The following is a 20,444-nucleotide window of genomic DNA, read 5'->3' on the forward strand; positions in this document are numbered from 1 at the left end:
GGCGAGGGAAAACCAAAACGTGGAGGGGTGGTAAACGTGGTTGGGGTCGAGTAAGGACTAATCGATTGAAATATCTCGTGTCTTCGTATCTCGAAATCGAAAAGCGAGAGATCTTTCAATTAAACGTTGTTAATCTTTTATCTCCACCCACCCTGCCTCAACCAACCCCTATTTTCGGTTCAAAACATCGACATAAACATGAAGTTTTTTATTCGTCTTTTTTTTAATTGTAATTTTTATTTATCTCTTTTTATTTTTATTTTTTTGTTCTCTTGAATCATTGATATGAATTGTTACATCGGATTGATCGGTCAAGGGTTCTTACGTGATTTTGTAAAAAAAAAAAAGAAGAAAACGACAAAGTTCGTAGATTAATTCTCGTAAACTAATTTCTTCCTATTTTTCTTTTTCCCTTCGGATTTGTGTAAACCTATTAGTAAGTCTACTTTTATCAAAGTTATGAAATTAAAAACGAGCCTCAGTAAGTTTCATTGATCGAAAGAAATTATTCGGTTAATACTACACGTGATCTAGATAATTTCGGCGCGACGTTTTACTTAATATCGTTAGATATCCTCGTTTTATAAGTATACTAAGATAATATTCAAGGGATGAAAGAAATGCTAAACAGTCGAACGAGAATTACGATCTTTAATATATATATATATATATATATATATATATATATATATATATATATATATATATATATACATTAAAAAAAAAAAAAAAAAAAATCTAGAAGACTTTCAAGACGTACTCGTCAATCTTTCTTTCTTTTTTTACTTTCTTCTTCTTTTTCCTTTTAAGTTCAAAATAACGTCGGGAAATACGAAGAAAATATTTCTTTTTCACGATATTTTTCGTTATGCACCGCACGAAAGTACTTAATGCTTTTGGATTATCGTTTGGTGAAGGACACAATGAGATTCAGAGATGAAGGAGAGAGGTTGAACGAGGGTGGTTGGTTGAGTGTTAGTGGATAGATGGATGGGTGGGTGAATGGGTGGTTGGTAGCAAGGGGACGTGAGAATAAGGGGAGAAGAGAAAGGTTGGAAAACACTTGGAAACGCGGAAACGTGGAAACGGAATAAAAGGACTCGTCTGATCCTAGCTTCGAACAGTTCTCGGATTCACTTTCTCTCTCTCTCTCTCTCTCTCTCTCTCTCTCTCTTTCTGTGTCTGTCTGTCTCTGTCTCTTTCTCTCCTTACTCTTTGTTTCCTTCTTTATACATACGTAGCTACATTGTATCTCGTGAAGCGCGAATTTAGATATATTTCCGTATCTACGAACAACCGTCTCGCTAAGGCATCAAAATAAAAGCGTTTCCATGACCGTTTTATTGGCAAAAAGAACGGTTATCATGGAGATCCTCAACCCACTTTAACGCGCTCGTTTTAGACACGAGCTTTGATGGAGTGCTCCCAAGTGCCATTTCGAATTTTCGCCGAATATGCGATATCTCTGTGTATTCCGATACCCTTTCGTAATTTAATTAGAATCATATGGTTTATTACTTCTTTTGTCTTTATTTTTATTTTTGTTTTTGTTTTCACGTCTGTATTAGTTTCGAAAAGAATTTAATTTTCTAGTGTGAATAAGAGAGAGAAAGATAGAGAGAGAAAGAGAGAGAGAGAGAGAGAGAGAGAGAGAGAGAGAGAGAAAGAGAGAGAGAGAGAGAGAGAACAAGAGAAAGAGAGAGAGAGAGAGAGAGAGAGAGATAAAATTGTTGAAACGATAAAAGACTACATTTCGATGTTTCTTATTTCAAAATGAAAATTTCTTTACGATCAGATTACCTAACGATTATTACTTCTTTTATTTCTTTATTTTGTATTCTATTCTACTACTAAGCCGTGGAGAAATTAAATTTTCACGTGGGAACAACAGAAAGAAAGAATGAGAAAGAGAGAAAGAACGAAGAGAAAAAATAGAAATAGAAATATAGATAGAGAAGGAGGATAGATAGAGAAAGATAGATAAAATTAGTTTTGGAACAATGAACACGACTGTGCCTCTCGGCATCATTTTTTTTCTCCCTCTCTTAAGACGAACAATTTTTAAACGTGGATACTATTCGGTAGTTTAATTAATATACGTTCACTATTTCTTTTTATTTTTATTTATTTTTGTTTCCCTTTCTTTTCTTTCTTTTTTTTCTTGTTTATTCTTTTTTGTATGCCTATATTACTTTTCAACAAAAATTAAATTTTCGTGTGCGAAAAAGAGAAACAGAGAGAGAAATAGAGAGATGTACGTTCCTTACTTTTTTTATTTTATTTTATATATATATATATATATATATATATATATATATATGTATGTATGTATGTATATCTCACTTTTCAACAAAAATTAAATTTTCACGTACGAAAAAAGAAATGCATAGACGAATAGATAGATAAATGAATAGAACGATAGAATTGATCTTGGAACAATAAACGACCTTGCATTTCGATCTTTCTTATCTCAAAGTGTAAAGTTTTGAAACGTAGCGAGGACTGTTCTTTCTGTACTCGACAGTAATGGAGAAAAGGGGCGGAGGAAAAAAGGGTGGTGGAAAATTGTACTTTCGTCAGCCCGAGTTCCAAGTTTAAAACGCGGCGCTTATGTGTGCGGACGTAATTTGTCAGATCGTATTTACTTTTCTCTCTCTTTTTCTCTCTCTCTCTCTCTCTCTCTCTTTCTCTTTCTCTCTCTATCCTGCCTCATTTCCTTCTCTTTCTGTTTTCTGGAGAAATGCTTGAGCGAAAGGACATTTTTCTTTTCTACTTTTCGTTTTCCTTAAATGTCGTTAGATCGTAATTCGATATCTCTTTCTTTTCCTATTATTCGAAATCATATTGCTATCGATTGTCTTTCATTTCGTTATCTATCTATATATAGATATAGATATAGATACAGAGGGTAACGAACGACCCTTTCCCCTATGATATAACCAATCAAAAAAGATCATCTGTCAGATTTTATTATTATTATAGTTCGATATACATATATATAGCTTCACCTCTCTTATTTAGTTCCTATAAAATCGAATTGGAGAATTTTCTAGTTATCTATGTTGAATAATATGTTACACATATTATTTGTCAATTTGATTTCAGATTAAGAGAGAGAGAAAGAGAGAAATGCAATGACGAATTTAACAACTTTCGAATGTGTCCATAGAGGATTACACAAGTTTTTGTTGTTAAAATAAATCGATTATACATAATACATCATATTTTAATTTTACAATTCTTTGTGCGAATGTTCAAATTAGAGAAATAGCACCATACAAATTTGATTATTTCATTACGAATATAAAAAGAAAAGTTTGATATATATATGTGTGTGTGTGTGTGTGTGTGTGTGTGTGTGTATGTATGTGTATTTAAAATAGGAGATATTAAATTAAATTGTATTAATTATGTAATATAAATTAATATCATTATGCGAGAGATCTCTATCTTATGGGGCTTGAGGCGATTGACTTAATCACTTATGCATATAAATATACGTATGTACACATAGAGAGAACAAGTAGTTTTTATTTAACTAAAGTTATTATGACATGAGTGTTTCGAGAATTGCCATAATCGAGAACTTTAAATTCACTCAATTGTTTTCATTTCGGAAAAAAAGAAAAAATGTTTCATGTGGAAAATGTTCATTATTTTTTTCTAACTCTTTTATTGTTCGTCGGAGCAGAAGTAGAGATTAAAATCAATTGAAGCATCGTGTGCAATTATTTTCTTTATTATTATTATTATTATTATTATTATTATTATTATTATTATTATTATTATTATTATTATTATTATTATTATTATTATTATTATTAATAATTTTTCATTAATTTAATATTATTAACGATATATTTATTAATATTCACACGAACATGGACAATAGCAAGAGAGTGTACGTACCTATGGATTTTGCTTGTGTAATATATTTTTGGACAGTTTGAAATTTATCGTCGAAAGCGTGTATACATAGTGGGAATCCGATTAAAGTGAAACAAAATTGCTGGTAGAAAATAGCACGTAGGGGTCCCAGTGAGAGATAAAAGTTTTAATTAAGTACAAGATCCGTCAAATACACGTGCTCGGACACACGAGTTCTTTCTGTCTCTTTCTTTCTCTCTCTATTTCTCTCTTGTTCTCTCCCTCTATGACTTTGAGTTTAATCATTCGCGTTTTGTATGTCTGTGTACGAGTGTATCTTTGTGTTTGAGAAATGAAATACGTATATAGATACGTCTAATGGACACGAGTTAATTTTATCAAGTATTCAAGAAAAACTTCCCTCCTGTAAATAATCAGTGCTTTTATTAGTTCAGTCACGTTTCCATCGTATTATTTATTTCTCTTTTTCATCGTTTTTATTTCCTTATTTATTTATTTTTTTATATTAAACTGGATAACGATCTTAGACTTATCATCTTTTTTTTTGTTTTTGAATCTGAAGAAAAAATTAATTTAAAAAATCTCGTAAAAGGATAATCGATATTTTTAAAATAACAAACTTTATTAATTGATGTGTGTGTGTGTGTGTGTATAAGTATATATATCACTGTGTACATATCTGTATTAAAATATCCAATATCATAATTAATTAGCATAAAACATTTCTATCTATTGGAACGCCATTAACATATTTTATTCTATGTATATTTTTCCAATGAAACATCATGAATGTACACACACATACACACACACAAATATTTTCAATTTATGATCTTTAAAGTTCCATGTTATTCCCAACGGAATTACTTTCTTCGCTTTTAATTTTTGATAGGACATGTATACTTACGTATTATCCATTTACGAGATAACAAGGTGATCGTAATTATCTTTTTTTCACAAACTCTATCTCCGAAGATAATTACGCGGATATTAAGGATTGGAAATCGTTCCACGTCCATTTAACTTAACTTTTAATAAAAGAAAGAAAAAAAAAACAAGAAAAAAACGGAGAAAGAAAAATTTTCCTCTCTCACTTTCTCTCCTCTACGATCGTTAAAATTGCCTTCAAATTCCAATACAATATTATATATATTTATAAACAATAATATATATATAATATATATTGCTCGTAAAAAAACGTGAATCATAAAAAAAAAATAATTATATGGATTATTTTCTTAATAATAAAACATTTGCTGATATCGAATGTTTCATCAAAAGCTCTCGTAAAATTGCGTGAGTGTGTGTATATATACATACACACACACACATTATATATATATATATATATATATATATCGTATAGACACATGGAAATTGGTCGATCACGATCGTGTTTATTACATGAAATACAGTTTAGAGCAATTACTGAGAACTCCGGATATTCGGATATATTAGTACTCGGGATTTTATCTTGAGATATAGAAAATTATTAGAGTTCTATTTGACCCACCGGATATTTGAATACTCAAAATGATTAAAAGGAACAAGAATAAAGAATGTAATTCTGACAGATTTCTAATCATAGTTATATATTATACGCGTTATCATGAATTATCATGATGTTCGTTTTATCAGTGATATACCAATCACCATTAATCATAATAGAGTCGTTTAATGCAAAAGTGATGTAAGCCTAGTTTTTTCTTCCTCCTTTCCTTTTTTTCCCTTTTCTTTTTTTTTTTTTTTTTATACCAATTTGATTCAACGCCACGTCTCGAAAGTTTAACCTTCATCCTGTTTCCCGGAGTGAGTGGTATAACTCTCTAGGTTCATTAGTTCCTCGTTAGATACCTGGACAGTTAAGAACCTTTTTCATAGAATAGTTCGATGTAAAAGTGATTTACATTAAAGTGGAAATAATATTTAATAAAATGATTATGTAGTTTGATTTTTGTGAAAGAGAAAAAAATTATTATTATTATATATATATATATTATAAATATTAATTATTAAATATTAATACATTATTATTTAAAGATTTAACTTTACGATGGTTTACGTTAAATTAATATAATATATTTCGATATTATATTATACATTCTACAAAATTTTTACTTCATTCTTTTATTATCCAGTGATAAATTTTCTTAATTTCTATCATTTTTGCATCAAACGATTATTATTATGAAATATGACAGGTTTTTTCTTTTTCTTTTTCTCTACGAATCGTTTGAAGATAGTATAATTTTTCTGAATAAACGTTTTTCATTAATAAAACGAGGTAATACGTACATGAATAATTTTACGGTCTCAAGAACGATCACAATCGTTATTAATAATGATTATGTCAAACCCCATAGAAAGTATTTTATATTTCACGTTAAATAAAAATTATTATCGTTTTAAAATATGTATTTTTTTTTTTTTTATATATATATATATATTAAGGGCAATATCCTGATAGGACAATATCCCGGTAGAACGATATCCTGTCTCGAACACAGTCATAAAATTTTAATATCTTCCACTTGTAAATACTCGAATAAGACGGGTAGAAATATTCGATTAAAATAATACCCGGATGTATAGTCATTTAATCGTTTATTTTACAGAGTACGAAGTACTATCCGACGAATCAGTAATAAATCTACAATTTCAACATACTTTTATTTTTTATCGAGCTTTTATTTGTCACGAATAATTTTTAGTAGATACTTTAAGTTTTCGTTGGATATTTCATTCTTTTTCTTTTCGTTTCTTTTTTTTCCGAACGACAAAAATTTCTTTTTCTCATTTTAACATTTAAAAAAAAGTTGGTATCTTTTTACGATGTGTACTTTTACGCGCGCGCCTCTGCATTTATTGTGTATGTGTATATGTGTTCAAAATTGCGACAACGTATGTACATATTTGTACGATACGTAAACGAGATTATACGACGTCGTTCATCACGTTCGACTAAATATGTATATGATTTACGTGCGATTAAAGCACCTCCGGTACGAGAGATGTTCCATTTTCTCGTTAGAATAAAATAGTTGCAATTTCTGAATAAATTTATAACATAAAAAATAGGTTTACTCGGCTTCGTTTCACAAGAAACGACAACGATGTCGAAGTCGATTGAAAGTAAATTTAATTTAAAGCGAAATCGACGTGTACGCCTACATAATTTCTTAAAACTTTATTTTTTCAACTTTTCAAAGAATTTTAATATAATCGATTTCTAATAAGGAATTTGATTGATATAATTCGATTTAACTCATCGATGTGGAAACTAACATAATTAATAATTTCTTTAAGAAAGTTCGATCTCTTTTCATCTTATCAAAGTATGTTAACATGATCGATTAGCAATGATGAAGTTGATTAATATAATTTGATTTAATGAATCGATGCGAAAACTAATATAATTAATAATTTCTTTAAGGAATGTCAATCTTTTTCATCTTTTCAAAGTGTCTTAACATAATCGATTAGCATTGATGCAGTTGATCGATCTAATTTGATTTAATCGATGTATAAACTAACGTAATTAACAATTTGTTCGAAAGAATTCAATCTTTCTCGAGTTTTCGAAAAATCCAAATATAATCGATTTTCATTAATCCAAATATAATCGATAAACAGTAATAACAAAGTTGATCAGCAAAATTTAATTTAATGTTATTGATAATAACGTAATTATTAATATTAGAAAATTATTGACATTAATAATTGATATGTGAAATTAATATATTGGGTGAGTCAAAAGTTTCTAGATTTGTGCTTTTATAATGTCAAAAAAAAAGAAATAAATAAATAAATAAAATAAAGCAAGATTAATTTAAAAAGCTACGTTTTTTTAAAAATCATCCAAAAACTTTTGACTCACTCTATATAAATGCATATCTATATATATTTGATGACATATCGTATATGGAATTCATAAAAATCTAAAATGGTCTTAGTAAAAAAAAAAAAGAAAAAAAGAGAGAAAAAAATGAACTGAAGTTTCGTTTAATTTCGAAACGAGTTTATAAATAATATCGAAGTTTATAAAAAATTAAGTAAGAATAATTTCATTTATATTTACACGAGATTGCGTAATCTGGTTATCGTCATTTAGTTTGATTCTCTGCGTAACCAATCCCATGATTATTAATCCCATGTGGACGAAGGTTTCATGTACACAAGGGCTCGATCAAGTATGGAAATAGCAAATGCTTTCGATAACACGAGCGATTGATTATAATCCTTGCATGCCTCATTAACAATCATGATATTGCAATTTAGTATTTTGACAAATGACAGCTGATTAAGCTGATTATTTATGAATGAAAAGTTGATCTATTTCTGAAAAAAATTTGGAGCGTATTTAGTGTACGAATTTCGAGAAAAAAAGAAAAAAAAACGTAACAAAAGTTCATTCGAGTCGATAACAGCCGGAACGAAAGTTACTCTTTTTTTTTTTTTTATTTTATTTTTTGTATACAAACTGGTTGATTCAATTTTGTCAATTTCCAAGAAATCATTGGGATCGTCCGTTGTATTATTCTTCAATTCGTAAAAAGGATAACAAATTTGTTGGAAATTAATCTTCAATTTTCTTGCAACCCACAACATAAATTATTCCTATTCTAATTCTAGACCGATAATGAGAACTGAAATGTCTCTATTTTCGATGAAATTGTCGGTATTTAGTCACCAAATTTCGAGCAAGTTATAACAATCTCCTCCTCTATCCTGGAGTTAATAATAAGCACACAAATTTCTCTATTTTCGAAAGGAATTTAGTGGTATTTAGTCATTAAATTTCAAGCAAGCTATAGCAATCCTCAACTATTCCATTTTGAAGCTGATAACAAGAACAGAAATTTCTCTATTTTCCAAGAAATTTCTTGGTATTTAGTTCCGAAATATCAAGCAAACTATAGCAATCTCTCCATTCTGAAACTAGTAACAATAACAGAAATTTCTCTATTTTCTAAGAAATTTCTTGACTATTTTGTTCGCAAAATATCGAGCAAACTATAGCAATTCTCTAATTTATATTCAAACTCGTAATAACAAAAGCAGAAAATGTTTTTTATTATTCGTACAAGAAAAAAAAATTGTTAACAAGTAGTATACAAATTTTCGAACTGTAACAATTGTCTATTCTATTATCTAGCTGATAAAAAAGAAAAAGAAAAGTAAAAACACACTTCTCGATTTAAAAAAAAAGAAAAAAGAAAAAAAGAAAAAAAATCATAATCCACACATTTCGAAATGGATCTTAATAATGATATAGAATTTATTCGAATTTCTATAGAAAAAATAATAATCGTTGGTCAAGAAATTTTTATAAGATTGGAATTATATTATAATTAAAGATTACAAAATAAAAAGAGAAAGCGAGTAAGGGAGCAAGCGAGACAGAGAGAAGGAGTGGAAATGAGAAGGATAATAAGTGAAAATGGTTGATGAAGTTGGAGACAGTTGTCCGTTGCGGCAAAGACAAACTCGTTGCTGATGGAAGTCACCGTAGTGGCTTCTCCTTCTATAGTAGTTTCGAAGGAAGCAGCATGAGTTCCACGGAAATTACAGCTGTGGTTTGGGAAACATCTCGCAACGTATCGGCAGGTGATCGTTGTAACCAGGACACTGACAAGAGTGTACATACACAAACGTAAAATACTGTACGCGCAGATACCGTCATCCCACTCATACATTAACAAATATATACACACACCAATGATGAATCAACTAAAATCAGACAGTTCGAGTTTGGCAATACACGAAAAGACGTTTATCCTTGATCTAATCTAAACCTTAGTAAACCTTTCTCGGCTTTGATCCAAATCCGATTGCAATCCGATATAATGTGTAATTCCTTTTAACGAACTCATACATTAAATCGATTTTATTCGAAATTATTTTTATACGAAATTATTATAAAGATTAACGTTGATCAATCGGATACTATATTGTTATAAAAAAGAAAAAAGGTATTTTTAATCAAATCTCTCAACGTCGAAATACAGAGTAATCTAAAGTTATTATTATTTCAAGAGACAGAGATTAATAATAAAATGTAATGATTAGCTAATTGAAAAATATCATACTTCGTAATTATCAAAGATTTAGCATCGTTTTGTTAATTAACATCTCGTTGTAATAACACTTAATCGTTATCATTATAAACTATCGTTATAATGCACAGAGAAGAGGTATCTTTGTTGTCGACACCAATAAATATTAACTTAAGACCTTGTCACGCCCGAAGCAAAATCCTTTCTACGCTCTAGTTCACGTTTATGCCATCTCCCTATATAATTTCTTTATAAGATCGTGTGAATTTTCAAATAACCGAGAACACTCGACGACTTCAATATCATTATAATGTTACGAAACATATATATATATATATATATATATATATATATATATATATATATATATAGACATACACACACACACACATTTACTATTTCGTTCAAGAAATTTTTCATCGAATAAAACCAACGACACCTAACATTTTTATTCTTTAAAATAAGCGAACCGTTCATTCCCACAAGTCGTTTCTCTTTCTTACGAAAGACAATAAAGAAGAGTGAGAAAAGATAATCGCTTCGTTTTATTAGAGAAAAAGATAGAGAAAGAGATAGAAATAGTGAAGATGAGAGAGCGAGAGAGAGAGAGAGAGAGAGAGAGAGAGAGAGAGAGAGAGAGAGAGAGAGAGAGAGAGAGAAAGGTAAAGGTAAAGTTAGAAGTTAAAGCAAAAAGGGGTTGAAACGTCTACCGTGTATAAACTTCCTTCAAAGTAACTGGTCATTAGATACCAAAAGGATCATCTCACTGTTGGATGAGTCCTTGTTACGTTATGTAAGTACATTATGCTCATGCTCCATCATTGTCTCTATGTGTTCCCTTTGGTGTTAGGAATATATACTTGTTAGAGGCTTTACGTTCAGCCTAACATTGTTATTAACACATTATATATTGCTTTTAGATTTGATACATTATTTATGATAACTCTTATCGCTGTTCAATTTGTCAGAATTTAAAGTATATTTGCGTGTGTATATATATATATGTATGCATATATAGTGTGTGAACAAATTTTTATTTCATAAAAAGAAAAAAATGATTTTTTTTGTCTTTCGTTTGTTCCGTTCTTCCTCTTTCGTTGTTTTTCTTTTTTATTTATTTATTTAACGTCATATTTTTAATTAAATATGAAACTATGTTAGAGTTAATTAAAATCTTGTGTTTTTCATTGAAAGTCGACTCGAAAGACATGCGAATTAAGTATTTAGTTGATTAATAAATAATATTGAAATTTTTACTATGCACATTTTATATTTAAATAAACAATACGTTGTAAATATCTTCAACATATTTTTCTTTTCTTTTTTTTTTCTTCTTCAGATAAAATAGATTCAGATTTCATAATAAAATCAGAAAATTCAATGGATTCTTGTTGATAATTAATCAATTATCTCGTAACTAATAATTATTGGGTTAAGATTCGCAAAAAAATATTGACAATTAAAATATAGACCTGCAATTTTTGTAAATAAAATTACACGCGAAATAATTAATTTCTATTCAGTTCTTTCTATCGAGTTCAAATTAAATAACACTAAAAAAGATATATATATATATATACCGACAATGGAAACCATATACCAATAATAATGTGCATAATAAATTAAGAATCTAGTAGATGTTCGGTATTAATTTTTACCATAAAATACTGACATTGCTTATTGGATAACCCATTAAAAAAGGATTTTCTCGTAGCCCGAGTAGATAATCAATGGAAATGTAAACATGAAAAACTTCTTGATCCATATATAATCTTTCGAGATTAAAGTTTATAAATTTATCTTTATCTTTATTTAATCGAAAGATATATTCTTTCAGAAAGAGACATCAAAAAGAAAGAGAGACACATACTCGCGTACACATACACATACACGTACAGAGAAATAGAAGTAGATATAAAAATCTCTTTAAAATATCAAAAGTACTTAAAAATTGACATTAGACTTTGGTTGCATATCGCGATAAAGAAAGATTACAGCTATTGTCGGATATTATTACAGTGACACGGAGGATGCGTTTGTGCGCGGACAAATGGGATTAAATTATTTATGCGGTTTTACGCAAAGGGGATGGGAAGGAAGAGGCTAGCTAGGTAGGTGGCAGTAGGTAGGATGAGTGGGGTGGTTGGGTAGTTGGTGTACGTGAGAGAGGGTGGTTATGCCAATGACGTAACGAGGTGAAGCGTAGAGGAAAGTTGTGGCTCTGTCGTATGCGAGAACGTAAACTCAATGCACACAGCATAAACGTGTATAGAAACGGAATAGTAATTGAGTAACGTTGAGTAATTAAGCAATTAACATTTATCTTATTCGATCGAAACGAAACATTAAAATTTCAAGCGTTTCAATAACTCGCGAGAAATTAGCCCGATAAAACGAACACTCGACGAAGGTGTGTTACAAACGAATCGATTTGCTTTATTTATATGAATATATAGATATATATGTATATGTAAAGTATGTATCGATGTAAAAAGGAAAGAAAAGAAAGAAAGAAAGTAATCTTTAATTAAAACGATTTACACCGACATTATTATTTGCACTTACGATTTATAATCCAAGATATAAGTTACTTGTATAATAAAGGACTCATATACGCAGGTACATACTGTGAAACCGAACGAACCAATCAGATCCTCGAAGCACAACTTCAGCCACCAATCGCAACTCTCTGGCCTTTGGTATAAATAGATCCAACCGTTTTCTCTTCTTCCATTCTTGTTTCGAATTTAGTCGGGATAGACGATTATATTTCGTCTTACGTTAGTATCATAGACGTCTGTGTTTAAAGAGATTTTCGAAATTCCGAATCACTTTTCTCACTGTCTCAAATCATATATATATATATTTTATTATTATTATTATTATATATATATGAGGTATACGAATATCTAGATCATTTATATTATTTCCTGTTCGATTATTCCATTCGTATTTATCACCAAAAGTTTTAAAGTCACACTTCGGGAGTCATCGGGATGAGTGGTCAAATCCCAAACGGGAAAGAAGTAATCTAAAAGATTCAAGTCCGTGCAACAAAAAGAAAAAAAAAAAGTCATATATCTCACGTCTACGGTAGATATATCTCGATGCATTCCAATCGAATTCACTAAACGTGTGAACGCAGATTCGAAAAGAGGATATCAACACATCGTATCGAGAAAAATCTTTTTCCATCCCTGAATGGAAGTTCTTTCAAGATACGACCGTCGGCGAAGGATAAATACGTTTTGGACTGATGGAGCGTAAAATTACGGATCGCGAAAACAAACTCTGTATTATTTAGTTTTGTATATGGTATATATTTCCCCCTTTCCCTGCATTCGAGATGTACATAAGATGTTCTTAGTGTTATATTACAACTAACGATTAACGAATAAGATCGAGGAAAAAAATGTGTGTGTTTGTATGTGTCTGTGTATATATATATATATAAAATAAAATAAAAAAAGAAAAAGGAAATGAGAACTAAAGTGAATTTGAAAAGAAAAGATGATAGTGCAAGGTCGTAAGAACGAAGAAAAAAGAAATAGAAAAAAAAAAAAAGAAAAGGAAAAGGAATGAGAAAATGAAGAAAGAAAAAGAAAGTTGAGAGAAAGATGTTGTTGCGGAATTAAAGAAATACCTCAAAGACCTCGCCGTGGGCTTTCCGTAAGCGTTAACTTATTCCCATCGAGCGATCTCTAAATCCAGACGTGTTAATCAGCGGTCGAGGCTTCATCCCTCGAGATCGTCACGTTCAGAGTACTCGAGGGGGTGTGTCATAGGAGAGGAGTGTACGTTGAGAGAGACGTTGTCGTCGTCGTTGTTGAGAAAAACAGATGGAGATAGAACTTCAGATAGAGATAGAGATAGAGAAAGAAAGAACAAGAGAGAGAGAGAGAGAGAGAGAGAGAGAGAAAAAAGACAAATAACAAGGAAGATGATCAGCTTACTTCCGGATAAAACGTTTTTGGCGGGTAAAAAGGGTTAGTGATAGATGACGTGTATATATATATATATATGTATATATGTATATATATATATATCAAGGGTGAAGAGCAAAGAGAGTGAAAAGGGAGGTTGCTAAGGGTTAAATTCTTCGAAGGGTAGCGAGATCTATCAAAAGGGTTTCGCGGCCGGTCAGTTTGCAGCCCAACTTTTCCCGACTGCGATACGATACGATACGACGCGATACGATACGATACGATACGATACGATACGATACGATACGATACGATACGATACGATACGATACGATACCATACGATACGTTACGATGCGATGCGAAGCATAGCGATGCAATTCGACACGACCAACGATCCTCTCTCGTCCTCCCGTTCTCTCGGCTCGCGAGACGAGAGAGCACTGCGTAGTCCTCTGAAAGCAACCCCCTGATTCGAAGCCGAGTCTCTCCCTCCTGCTCCTGGTCCACCGCCCTCCACCCTCATCACCCTCTGTCCCGCCCTTTCTCTCTCTCTCTCTCTCTCTCTCTCTCTCTCTCTCACGCACGCTCTCTCTTTCTCTCTCTATATATATGTATATATATTTCTCTCTCTTTCTCTCTCTCTTTATCTCTTTCTCTCTTCATCTCTCTTTCTCTCTCTCTCTCTCTTATACACATGCTCTTTCTTTCTTTCTCTCTCACTCTCTTCTCTCTCTCTCTCTCTCTCTCTCGTTCGTTCGTTCGTTCGTTCGTTCACTTGCTTGCTTGCTTGCTTGGTTCCTTGCTTCCTCGCTCTTTGCCACAGCATCCCTTGACTGCCTCCAACACTAACGTCATCGCTTTCCACCAACCCCCATACTCTCTCACTCTACAATAACTCTCTTAACGATGACACGACATAGATATCATGACAGTACCGGAAATACGATCAAAATCGATCGATCAATACGATCAAAATCGATTTCCCTAAAGATTCCCAACCGAAATTTCACGTACATATTTTTCCTTTTTTTTTCCTTATTTCTTTTTCTTCTCCTTTTTTTTTTTTTGCTTTTTCCAAAGAGAAAGAGAGAGAGGAAAAAGGAACGTCTTTCGAATTCCGAGTATTGAAATAAATCGATTTTATTCGCTTCGACTTTATTCGGTTTCTGATATAAAATTTTCAATGACGATTCAATGATCTATCCTTGTTTAAGAAAAAATCTAATAATATTTATGGTTTTTTTTTCTTTTTTTATATATATATATAATTTTTTTTCTCTTTTTAATTTTGATTACATAAACTTTATTTCAGTATATTTTCGCAGGGTAAATTTTCTTTTGCAAAATCTTTTGTTTCTTTATTTTTTCGGTTGAAAGAAAAAGAAAGGAATGTTTCTATTTGTCTCAATGCTTTCGGATATTCGGATTTATTGGATAAAATGATTCTTTTATTTAAGAAGGATTTACAAGGAAGAAATCACTTTTCGATTGATCATAAATTTTCTTTCGTGAAACCTTGACATATTTGTCCATTTGGTCGAGAGAAAGAGAAAGAGACTTTTTTGAATTAATATTAAATGTTAAAAGGGATCGATCTGTCTCAATGTTTTCGATATTCAATTATCGATAAGACAATTCTTTTATTTAAGAATGATTTATAAAAAAGAGTTCGCTTTAAGAGATCGATAATAAATTTTCTTTTTCGTGAAATCTTCTTAAATGTTCTTTTTGGTCGAGAAATAGAGAAGGCATTTTTCGAATCAATCTCAAATGTTAGAGAAAAATCGATTTATATCGATATTTCCGATCTTCAATTATGGATAATACGATTCTCTTCTTAAAGAAGGATTTACAACAAATAGATCGCATTTCTGATTGATCGTAAATTTTCTTTTACGAAATTTAAACGTATTATATGTCTTTAGAAAGTTTGAACGAATCAAATCACCTTAATATTATCATCTAAATGTTGAGAAAAATCGATTTACTTTAATATCTCTGATATTCATTCATTGATAAAACGATCATAAATCGATCAACTTTTTTTTTTTTAATTTTTAATTTTTAATTTATTTTTCCCCCATTAGCCTGAATACTCGTTTACATTTTTATTCGGTAGGAAGTTCATCTAAATTTTACGTATTTATTTTTTCTGCAATGAAAAAAAAATAAATAAATAAATAAAAATAAAAGAGGAAAGATTTTCAAATCAAATTTGTATAATAGAAAATATTGATCTGCTGTGAAAATATTGATTTACTTATTTATTTATTTATTTTTTATGTAAAATGTTATTTATCATGTTTTTTGTAATCTTAAATTCTCATTCATAAATATTAATATTTTTTTGTTCCCTCAAAAAAAAAAAAAAGAAAAAAAGAATGAAAGAAACAGTTCATGGAACAAATGTTATAGGAATCAATTTATTTCGAGTTTTTTGATGTTCCATTATCGATAATACGATTCTCTTATTTAAGTAGAACACGCAATAGGAGGATATCTTCTTCACGTAGATCGTAAATTTTCTTTCACGAACATTAATGCTTACTTACGTTGTTGTTCTCTTATATAAATAACGGACTGCTATCAGGTCGTATCAAAATTGAAGATAAATTCGAGAAAATGAAAAGACTTGATAACTGCTATGAAGAGAAAATTCTTTTAAATCAATTATAATTGCAACGATCGATTTAACCTTTTCGAATTTTGTATAATAATTAAAAAAAAAAGAAAAGAAAAATAATTTCTTGAAACAATGTACGTACGCGTTAGATTTTCAATTAAAATTCTTTTTTTAAAATTCGATACGACAAAAGATACAATTATTAATTAAGTATTACGTACGATAAAAAGAAAAATTCCATTTTAAAATGTCGTTTAAACGAGAAAAAAAAGAAACAAAAAATACACATACACGTACACATAAGAAAAGAGTAACGAGCATGAAATCGTTTAATGAAGTGTGAATTTCAAATGTACACTCGTCTGAGCTATCGGAATTGGTCCTTGTTGCGTTCGGTGCATTGACGTATTCGAGCGTGTTGCAACAACGAAATTCATTTAATAGGAAACGATAGGAACATCATTCTGTGGTTAGAAAATGATCATATAGTCGGTATCGTAATAGCTCTTATATTTGATTAACTTTTTATTCGAAGATGCGAACTATTCTACAAATTTATTCTACAATTTCATATTTTTTTTTCTTTCTTTTTTCTTGTAATAAATTAGATATTTAAAACACTTATACACACGCTTATCGATTTTGAATGTTTGAACAAGACTGTAAACGTCGTTATTTGATGTTAAGTTATATACACATCTTTCAATATTCCACTCGATAAATTTTCCACTAGTGTTACTCCTAAACGACACGTAAACCGAATGAGAGCTTTGATCGAGTTAATCACATATATTTGAAATCAATAGGGATCACCGTTTACATGATCATATTCCTATGGAAGAGAAAAAAAATAAAAATAAAAAAGTAAAAGAAGGAAACGTTTTCAAGATTTTCCCTTCAATAAAATCGTTTGTCCGGATTATAAATATTTAAACTGTTCGTTTTATGGATGAATATCGATACACGATTTATTTGATTTGTTCCTTCGGACCAATTCTTTTTTTTTTTTATTTTGTTCCGTTTCTTTTTTTTCTATTTTTCTTTCTTTTTTTTTACTCTTTTCTTTTTTTATTGTAAATCGGATTATTATTTTTCAACATGAACGCATAAAAATCACATAGGTTATTTCTTTGGAACTGCATTTTACGAATATTGTATATCGACAAATTGTATCCTACAGGAATACATATAGCTAGATACAACTCTCACCCCTTCTCCTCACGCACACTCATTCCCTTTTCTCTTTTGTGATTGAGCAACGTTTGTTCTCGATAGATTGATTTTTTGAATAATTCACAATATGAATCGTTTCCATTTCCGGCGATGTCGTAAACTTTTCTATCGCAACAATAGAACAACAAAAATTGAGAGAGTAATTCGATCGAATATCGGACGACGTTGTTATTACTTTGATTTTATTAGTGAGCCGAAAGTTTCTTGGTGATTTTTACGAATCTTTGTACAAATTTTCTTTTTTTTTTTAGAAATTTTTTCTTTTTTCTTTCTTTTAGAAATTTTCAAACGAATTAAGTTTCTTTTTTCTGATTTTGTGATTCAGATTATAAAAAAAATTCCTAGATTTATATGGTTTGGCAATATAAATTTAAAAAGAAAAAATGAAATAAAATAAAATAAAAAGCAATCAATTTTTCAAAGTTTGAAAAAAGGGTAATTGATTTTAAAAATCATTTAGGAACTTTTTGATTCGTGCTGTATGCTTATACTGTCGACGTCTGAAACGTTCGACAAGTAGTTTCAACAAAAAGTCATTTTTCTGGTAATCGAGATCGAAATTTTATTAGAAAATAAGTATTTTTTAAAGTTGGTTTGACTATTTCATTTGTCTATTCTCAACACGTAGTTTTCTAACTTCCCTTCCCAAGAATTATCATTCCATACCTTATATGACGAATCTATCGACGTTCACGATACGAATATTAATCGGTTCTTAAAATCTAGGTATTTTTATATTTTATATCATCGTTTTTTCATTTGTTCGAACTGTTTCAAACATTTTTTTCATTTAAATCATTTATCTGAAATACTAAAAAAGAAAAAGAAAAATGAATTTAATTGTGAATGAATTAAATGACGCGTTAAATATTACGAGAGTAATATTTATGAGTTAAATATACGAGAGTAATATATTTGTAAATATATAGATTAATTAAAAGTATACTTCTTAATATGATTAATATTTAATTTAAAAATTATATTAATGAATCTGCCTTTTTAATTTTTTTCTTTACAAAATATTAAGAAATATATCAGATGATCACATAGATTTTTGTGCAAAATTGGTTCAGCACTCGATCAACAAATTAAATTAATCGATCCGGTTTATTACAACAAATTTCGTGATCATGTTATCTAATATATATCGAGAAAATCTTTCGTCAATATATCTAAAAAAAAATAAGAATGATGAACGACGTTTCTGATTGATCCAAAGATTGATCTATCAATGTCAGCAAGGATATCCTTTACAGAGAAATCACATCGATAAAATACTTCAACATTTTTACGAAGTCAACGAACCAAATCTTTTTATTTAGATTGCTTTTCTTAATCTTCTATAATCTTACATTTTTTTCGAGCTCGAAACGACACAATATTTCAGAAGAAAATTATTTGTTTTTCTCTCGTTTCTCTCTCCCACTCTAATTCCCATTCAGCGTAGAATACGCTACTATTATAAGAAGATATAGATTTTTTTTTATGGAAGATTTCTAGATATAGAAATCTTTGAATTTAAAAAAACAAAATTGATTTTGAAATAATCTTGAATGATATATCTATGTTATATATATATATTTATAATATATATAAATACATATATCTATATTATAAATATACATATATATGTATGTATATTATGCGTGTATATATATATATATATATATATATATATATATATATATATATATATATACTTAAGTACGTGATTTCAAAGTTACAGGACTTTATAGTGGGTTAAAACTTTAATAGAACTTATAGGATTCGAGAGAGGTAGAGAGAGAGAGAGAGAGAGAACGAGAAAGAAACAAAAAGAGAAAAGAACAAATTTAATAAAAAGTAAAAAATAATTAAAAAGTAGAAATTGTATCGCAAATAATTGCAAAATGGGGAAAAAAAATGCATTAGAAAAGTTCTGACGTAAAAGAAAGAATTTATTCGAGTGACGAGAAGAGAATGGTTTACGGCTTGTTTTCATTCTCTGCTAGCCAAAAGAAATCCATTCGTATTTTTCAACGTGAATTCGTTCGTAAGGACGAGCTGCTTAGTTCGATAGTTAATACTATTCACGTTAAAATTCGTATTTTTCCAGGTAAAATGATAAAATGGAATTCGTATTATGTATCCTTTACATTTCTTATTGCTCTTAAATTCTACGAAATGTGACATGAAAAATAATAGTAACATATACCTCTGCATCTCTCTTCATCTGATTCCTATTGAAAAATTCTATGCATGTTAAATGACACAAATGCAGTGACATTTCGATTTGCGAATTTAACATTCGTTAAATTATTACATAGATATATTTTTTATTTTTCTTTTTTTTTCGTGTATTTTTACGAAAGACAGTTTACGTTAGACAGGTGTGATTATAGGATTAACGAAAAAAATATTTTAATCGGAGATTGTTAATTGCGATTACTATTTATTTTTTTCTATAAACGATTCTATAAACTTTATTCTGTAAACTATATTATTATTATTATTATTATTAAACAAAATATTTTTAACATTCTTTTTTTTCTTTTATAATAATTTGTATAGAATAAAAGTATAACAAGTACTTTTCAATATGAGTAAAGTTTAACGTAACAATTACTCATAACGAATTCTTTATTTTTTATTTAGAAAAAAGAAAAAATTTTGAAAGACATTAGATGATTACATCGATTTACATCGACTTTATTAAAGGGAATATTTTTGAAAAAATTTC

General features: G+C 29.5%; 2 protein-coding genes across 9 annotated transcripts in view; one reads left to right on the forward strand and one right to left on the reverse strand.

Moving 5' to 3' along the window:
• The window catches only part of LOC127071827 (uncharacterized), a 55,387-nt gene extending 40,803 nt beyond the window's left edge, over positions 1–14,584 (reverse strand). For 2 of the 8 annotated variants that reach the window (XM_051011562.1, XM_051011556.1), the window contains exons 1-2: positions 13,588–14,579; positions 12,572–12,975 (exon numbers count right to left, since the gene is read on the reverse strand). The gene's annotated coding sequence lies outside the window, so the exon portion shown is untranslated. Of the gene's footprint in view, positions 1–12,571; positions 12,976–13,587 lie in introns of all 8 variants that reach the window. The other 6 variants (XM_051011563.1, XM_051011560.1, XM_051011557.1 and 3 more) reach the window with 6 other exon arrangements.
• The window catches only part of LOC127071816 (midasin), a 106,764-nt gene that overhangs the window by 52,866 nt on the left and 33,454 nt on the right, over positions 1–20,444 (forward strand). The gene's annotated exons all lie outside the window — the stretch shown is intronic.

This window comes from Vespula vulgaris, chromosome 23 (genome assembly GCF_905475345.1).
Source record: "Vespula vulgaris chromosome 23, iyVesVulg1.1, whole genome shotgun sequence".
NCBI classification, from domain to species: Eukaryota; Metazoa; Arthropoda; class Insecta; order Hymenoptera; family Vespidae; genus Vespula; species Vespula vulgaris.